The following is an 8,725-nucleotide window of genomic DNA, read 5'->3' on the forward strand; positions in this document are numbered from 1 at the left end:
AATAAAGTTAGCAAAATCTCCTCTCGTCAATAATTCGGTCTATTCCAAGTTAGCCGATTAAGCACTAACTTACACGTGTTTTTTTTTGTAGGGGAGGTAATACAAATTACCAATCTTTACAGAGGAGGTAACGCAAATTACCAATATTTACAAAGGAGGTTACGCAAATTACCCCAAAAAAATAAAAACCAGGTGTAAGTTAGTGCTGAGTCAGCTAACTTGGAATAAACGGAATTATTGACGAGAGGAGATTTTGCTAATTTTATTTATGTAGGGGAGGTAATGCAAATTACGAATCTTTACGGGGTAGGTAACGCAGATTACTCCTTGTATTAAATACAAATTTGAAAAAGAAAATTGAATTGATGATACTTGAGGGATGGCCTTTGAATTAGAATTCTGCCATTTTGATTTGAAGAATTTATCTTCTTATTCATTGCCTTCTTCGTTAAGATGTTGTCCCAAAAGGGAGTAATAAGCACAAAACATCATTATCACAATCAAATCTAGTATCCATTGATCTTCATGAATCTATAGATATACGTCAAGCCGATAAATTGTCCCTGATGTATTTGGAACAATTGTTGTAACAATCGCTATAAACGCCTATAAGTCTATGAAAATCCTCCAATGGATTAAGAGAACCAACAGAGAGATAATGAAATTGAAACTGGGAAAACCCATAAATCGTATAAAATAGCGATGTTTTTATTTTATTAAAATACTAATGATATATTTACGTATTAACATATGAATAATTCAGACAATATCTAACAGATTTGGATTACAATATTAGAGAATCAAATATTTAGGAAGATTTTTTTCAGCGAGTTTGTTTTTGGAAAAAACGGTTATGGAGAGAGGGGAGAGTTTTGTCAAACTTTTAGTTACTTGTATGTAATTACCGAAATAAAAAACACCATCCTAATTTTCTCCTGGTGGGCCCAGCGGCTATCTGCCAATCGTGTATTAGAACAAGTATAGATCTAGCGGGATCGAAATCCCGTTAATCACAACGACTGAGACAGTTATGTTGGGCCTTAGAGTGAATAAAAAATCACCTCTATTTTTCTCCTAGTGGGCCCAGCGACTTTCTCTCAGTCGATGTATTTTCGGTGAAAAATACCCATTGTGTTTAGTAAAGCTGAATATATTAAAACAAGTATAGATTCACTGGGATTGAAATCCCGTGAATCACATCGACCGAGACAGTTGCGGTGGGCTTACGGTGAATAAAAACACCACCCCTATTTTTCTTCTAGTGGGACCCAGCGGCTTTATCTCAGTGGGTGTATTTTTCAATAAAAAAAACTTGGTTTGTCTAGAAAAGCTGAATATATTAATGTTTAGTAACAATGACTAACGGTGTTTCTAACCCATCATACAAATGGACGATTCAGATTTGTTCTCCGTCCATATAAATAAGTAACGACTTATTAGATTATAAAACTTGTTTTCTTTCCAGATCTTCTTTTTTCCTTCTAAACCTTTACACGCAGACAGAACCCCCAAAATTTTAAAACGATCACCATCTCTTTTATACCCAAATTCATTTTCTTCGGTTTGCTTTACCCAAATCCAATATCCTAATCTTTTTAAATTCGATCAAAACCGAAAAATATTCTGTTTTTTTATTATGATTTACATGTTCAAGGAGCTCTGATGTTGGGTATTTAATGTGTTTGGGTTCTTGCATGAATCTTAGTTTTGTGATGTTTTTGAAAAAAAAGACTTATGTGAATCATGGTGGATTGAAAAGCAGGTAAATCATATGAATCAGACTTATATAAGATAAGTTGGCTAAGATTTGGAGAAAAGATTGACGTTAATGGTTTTTCTTAAAATTGGTTGATGGGTTTCAATGAGTTCTAATTGAACGGCAGTGGTTTATGATCAAAGTTCAATTTTAACCAAAATTTGAAAAAATCAAGATTCAATTTAGGGTTTTGGAGAAAATTAAAAAAACACAATGAATTTAATGCTACAAATTAAGTTTTTGTTTATTTTTTTCCATAAGAAACTAAATCTTTCTATTGTTGATGGTTTTTTTGTTTAACGGCGTACATGATATTTATAGGTGTACAATGTGTTAATTATTCAAAGATAGGTTTTTTGGGTTTATAATTCTGTAGCCGAAACTTTGAGGATTGTTATTTTTGTACATCCCAAAATTAGAAGATGTGATGTAGTTTTTTTTTCCTTTTGATCAGAAAGATGGGTTGAGATTTGAATCGATCAAGAAGAAATATTTGATCTTCTGTGCAAGTTGTTTGTGCTTCTCTAAAATACTGAAAAGAAGAAGTAGTTGTTCTTCTCTGTAAGACTTAACCAAGTCAACTAACATCCATTTTACGGCGTCGATTAATTATATTTTATTTATATTTTTAACTATCATTAAACAGAAGTCAGAACTTAATTAAGTCAACGGTAGACAACGTAATTTCCAAGTACCAAACACCAAGATGGACAAATGTTAGACCAAACTCTAAAGTAGGACAAAACCTAAGTACAAAAAACTGTATAACCCTTTTTCTGCTGGTAAAAGAGTGGAGTGGTAGCTCAAACTATTTTGTGTACACCCACAATTACCCTTTGTTTTAGTGCTTCTATTTCACTTATAATTCATCGGTTCGTTTAAGAGAAACAAAACTCTAGTAATTCAATTACAAGGTAATCTGACTAATTATCTGAAACGAACACACAATAAAATCTCAAAATTCGATTATTCTAGGAATTGGATTACCTCCAAAAGTCAAATTTGGATTGCAGTGTTGATTGAATGTAACGGAATTCGATTAGAGGGAAAATAACTGTAAAAGACTAATATACCCTTAAATGACTAATATATCCTGACTAGGATTTAGCAATAAGCACTCAATCCATATTTGGTTCAATCAATTGGGTTTAAGAATCAATTGGATTTTCTGAAATCTTCTCTTGAATCTTTAACTTATTACAACTTATTTGAGGAAAATAAATATCAATAACTCAAAGTTGTTTTTCAAATTTATTGGAGGTTCTTAAAGTCATAATATATTGTAAATTCCTTTGTTAGAAAACCTGTAACGAACACCATATTTCCAGTTAAGGAATGGATTCCCTGCAATCCAATTCTTGGAAATATATTACCATATAATCTTATTATTTCTCTTCCTATTTTCCTAGACGAACATGTTGTTAGTTATTACATATTCAATAGTTAGGGTTATTGTAAGGTTGAGGTTTTAGATTGTTTTCTATCTAAATTTATAGTTCTTCCTATATAATATATACTAGTGTGTGAACACGTGCTATGCACGTGAGACATCATAACCCCAATGAAGAAACTAACATTTGTATGTAGACAAAACCTGACGTCTTTTATGCCTTCGCTACCAGCCTATCGTCGTATTCTCCTCTTCTCGTTTTTCTCTGTCTTTAATTATCGCTTTTCATCCATTGACTATGATGGTTTTTTATTTCTAATCTACCTACAGATTGTCTTAGTACTATAATATATAATATTGAGTAATATGAGTTAGTGATTTAATAAGATTGATTGGTATTCATAGTATGTAATACTTTTTGCGTTACTTGATAAGTCAAGTGGTTTGGATTGTGCTTCAAGTTCCGGTAATCATAGAGTATAAATGTTATCATCATGATTACAAACAACAATAACGGGATGATTTTTGTTTAACGATACGAAGAAGAAGATAAAAAAGATATCTTCAGGAAAGAAAAAAAAAACAGAGAATTAAGAGGAGTTTTATGTGATAATCATTGTTAAGAAAGGTTATTTCTGTCATTTTATGTACAAACTATAATCAAATCCGGTAGTAAATAACTCTTCTCTTTATATCAGTTAGATAGAGAGTTTCTGGCAAAAATGCTCAATACCCCCAAACATCCTCCCCGAACTTGACCCTACACTCACATATAGAAAATTATAGTGGCCCCCTGTTTTCTCTAGGGGAGAGGCAAAGCAAAACCGGTGGTGGGTATTGATGCTACTTATTGGGGGAGGAATGTGAGAGAGAAAATTGGGGAATATGTAGTAGCTTCGAGTTTTTGGCGCACGCGTCAGACACTCTCTAGAACAAAATTGGTAATAAAATAAAACTAGCTAGTTATTCACTTTTTCCATTATAAAAATGAAAATAAAGTTCGTGAAGAAAAAGTTGACTACAGTTCGCCAGAATAATATATTTATGGGCCAAAAGATTCTCTCCAAACTCTAGTGGTCGAATTTGAAATGGGTAGTGGGGCTTGACTTAATCACAGGCTATGATTGATTAGTATATAAAAAGGTAAATACTGTATCTAGAATGATTATTTTGAAAGAATTTTATCGCAGCATAATTGTTTTTCAAAAAGTGTTAATTTGACACTTTGATTTGATTAATTAAATAACAAATTGTCTAACTAGTAACATGTGTTAAGAATCACATCCCTCCACATATAAATACCAAAATTGAATTAAGTGATCAGTATGAAATGTCACACGAAAACTTGGCAGAGAGTGCATACAAAATAAGACTCCTTTACTCAAGCGTATTAATCACCATTTTGATTGCGTGGAAAGAACTCTAAGAGATCATCAAATATGATGGATATAGGATAATAATGGTTATTTCCCTAAAATAATCCTTAGTAATTACAGCATAATCCTAATGGATATTCTTTATAAAGAATATTATCCGGATGCATGGATATAATCTTAACTCTGACTTCTTTAATTACAATATATGAATTACCATATATATAGGACACTAATTAGTCATCCGTTATACCACGAATTAATTAAATATGGTTTGTTTAAAGTCCAGTCCACTGGAGATTTTAATGATACTTTTTCTATGTTTTAGTGTGTTGTCCAAATATGGAGCTGAAAAAAATTATATTAAGGTATCGGAAAAAGAAGATATGGAGATTAAAAGACAACTCAAGATTCTTAAAAAACCACCAGTGAAGACGATAATATAATTGTTCCTTATCTCCAATGAATTGTTTTATTTACATAGTACAAGTCTAAATACCATTAGATTTAGCGTAACAACCGTGTACGTGCTTTACTCTGTGCTGTTTTTATTTGATTTCTTTTTTCTAACTATTTATTTTTATTTTTGTATATTGTAGACTAAATTGGGTGATATTATAGATTGCATCGACGTCTATAAGAAACATGTTTTCGACCATCCATTACTTAAAGATCATAAGATCCAGGTACTCAATCTACACATACATAATGACATTGGTATAAGATATTTATCCATATCTCACAACATTGTATTGCATACCCTTTTATTAACCATTAACATATGAGGAATAAGATAATCGTTAACACATTTTATGATGGCATTAGATTTGTAATCCGAAAATTGCTTGTATAGGAATGATTTAGCGAAAGGCAACTACTAATACCATTTAATAACAATTATGAACAAATAATGCAGATGAAACCAAGCTATTTTGTTCGAGAAGAAAACATTAGTAAGATAAGTTCATCTGCCACTAAGGATTCATCGATACAGATTAATGATCTTCATAAAGAAATTATGTGCCCAGCAGGAAGAGTCCCTATTCTAAGGACCACAAAGCGGGAACTAATGTTTGCTAGTCTTATAAAATGGAGGAGAAAAGCTTACCCCATAAACCCCATGTATCATCACTAAGAATTCCTCGAAATTTTTATTGATAAAATATCTGCTAAATAAGAAGTAATTCGTTATCTTTTAGAAAAATGGGAACTAACAACTTCTCTTTGTTTCTATCTTAATCTAGTATGTATCTGTGGAAACACCTTATAACGAAAAGAACGAATATTATGGAGCTAAAGCTAGCTTTAGAATACATAATCCACATGTAACTCGGAACCAATTTAGTACATCTCAAATGTGGATTCAGAATGGGCCACGGGACGCAACTAATAGCATAGAAACTGGATGGGCTATAAGTACCTATTAATTAACAATCATCACTTATAATGCTAATGATATAATAGCTATCGCCATGTAAATATATATATATAATGCATAAAGTGCGCCTAAATTTAGTGAATGCATAACCTGTTTAGGGTAAATCTTTGGGAAATGGTTGATAGCTTTTGTGCATTGTGTGCGTGAAAAAAATTAGGCTTGTATCGCAAATCATTTCCACATATTGATTGATTTGCTATAATTTTCGGATACTAAGTGCGATCTTTAATCTTGAAAATTTTATATGTATTCTCAGAATTTTTTGGTGACAATTTTACGAGAATTTTTGGCTATTGATCAGTAAGATTATGCATCACTTTTTATTGCAAGAATTATCCCAACCCCTGAAAACACACTAATTAATTTTTATCGTCATGTGTATCTCCATAGGCCGATGGATATAAAAATACGGGTTGCTTCAATATGTTTTACCCATGTTTTATGCAGGTGCATACCGGAGTTCCATTTGGAACAATTTTTGAATCCCATACCTGGCTCTGCAGGGAAATATTTTTTTTGGTATTTCGGATAATTAACTATCTCGATTGGATTTTGGGGAAAATAATTTTCTATAATAAGCTTTTCCATATTTTTATCACCATACTAATGCTCGTTCAAATGGAAAGGGATTAATGGCATTTCTTTATATACCCATGCCAGGATAAAAAAAAAAAGACTCAGAATTGGTGGTATTATATGGACAATGACGATAAAACACCCATGGGTATTGGCCAAATGAGCTCTTTCCTCATCTTCCATACGGTGCACTAGTCAGATTTGGTGGAGTAGCAGGTGCATATCTAAATGTACCAAGTCCACCTATGGGAAATGGACATTTAACGAAAGACGCTTATATAATGGAATAAACAGGTTTTATGCGGTATATGCAAATCCTTGAGGACAACGGAGGAACGCGTTACTTTGGTAATTCTGCAGTATTAAAGAAAGATCTTGATGCAAAATCCGACTGTTATGACATTATCTTTCGCAAATATGGCTATTGGAAAATACATAAACATGGGTACAATTCTATGATATTTGGGGGTCCTGGTGGTGATTGTTTCTGATTTTTCATCAACGTTAATATGCTATAAGCTATCTTATATGTATGGCATAGTAGAAAATGTGATCTTTTCGCCTATAAAGATTGCGATATCAACAAGGTTTAATGTTTATTTACTAGAAACAAATTCAACAAGGTTTAATGTTTATTTACTAGAAACAAATGAGAACGAAAATGAATAAGGTTAATGATAACAATATTGTCGATATGGTTACGAGATCAAAATTACCCTTACAATCAAGTAACTGTTAATTATGTTTGTTCATTGTTTTTCTTGAAGTTGAATAAATAAAATTTATTGGAAATCAAAATCACAAGCAACAACAAAAAATCAATACTTGCGAACAAAAATTAAGAATACAAAAGAAGCTGGAATGTTATGGAAGGTGTCAAAAAAATTTTAAAAAAAACTTATCCCTTGTTTTCTTCCTTCCTGGTTCCTCCATATGTTATGTTGTAGAACTTCTATATAAGAATATTTTTGGGACTAGGTAAAAGTATTCTTATGGAAAGGTTATTCTTTCTTATATAGAGATAATTTTTAAAAAGAACAAGCCAAACTGGGACCAGGAAGTTTTATTCATATATGAAGTTTATTCTCATATAGATTATTCTTATATAGAGGTTAACTTTATTGTTTCTTTCCTTCTAAGTCACCTAATAATTAGGGAAAAGCGATAAGCTAAGTAGTTTTGCATTAAAGAAATTCACAAACACCCATGTAATTAAGTAATTTTAAATACCGACAAAATACGATTTCAAATCTTCTGAATTTAAGGATAGTGGAAAGAATCATGATTATGTTTTTCTAGAAAATTCTAAATTAAGTCTGACAAAAAGCCATAGGTTCTGGTTTGACGCCCACATCCACATACCCGAGCCCAAGCCCAAAAATCACATACTCACCCACACCCACAAACCCGAGCCCAATCCCAAAAAACAGACGAGTATGTGTTTCCTCGTAAACACTGGTCACTGCTCATGCAATTTATCTCACACAAAAAGATGTTGACCAAAAAACCAAACATGCATCTTTAAAAATACTAGTTTTTCTTTTGCACAAAACTAAAAGTTCTAATCACATTTTGAAAACTAGCACCGTTAGGTAAAAGTTTCATTCAAATGGAAATGACTAATGAATCAGTCATCTATAGATATCCCTTAATCTAAGTCAATGTTGTGTATGTGATACTTGTCTTAAAACACTTTGATTTCTTATTAATCTTTCTTTGCTATTTTTCTTGTGAAGTATATGTTTTACGTTTATTTTGAGTTTTATAGGTGTTTTGGAACCATTTGGTATGAAAAAATAAGAAAGTTTCTAAAAGTGCCAAAGTGCCATTTTCTCGGGCAAGTGATATTTGGAGTCCAGTTGAAGCTAAGGGACAACCATGAAGAATACTAAAGGCAGGCGCTGGAATTGTAAGGGATGGATCCTCGGGACTTATCAGTTTAAAACCTAGCCGAAACTAGGTCGAATTCATTAGTCTCCACCTGCTCTTCTTCTTCTTTTCCGGAAAAGAGGCGTAGCCTCAAATTTTCATTAATAACCGATTGGAGATCGGATTCATTACAGGGTTAACATTACAATCATCAAAGTTATATAATCTCCGCCAATTCTTGACAACGATTCCTACTACCAAACCTTACAACCGAGACTAATCTTCCATAAGACTTTTCCAAATCATGAGGCCAAATTCGTTTC

This window comes from Papaver somniferum, unplaced genomic scaffold (genome assembly GCF_003573695.1).
Source record: "Papaver somniferum cultivar HN1 unplaced genomic scaffold, ASM357369v1 unplaced-scaffold_30, whole genome shotgun sequence".
Taxonomy (NCBI): domain Eukaryota; kingdom Viridiplantae; phylum Streptophyta; class Magnoliopsida; order Ranunculales; family Papaveraceae; genus Papaver; species Papaver somniferum.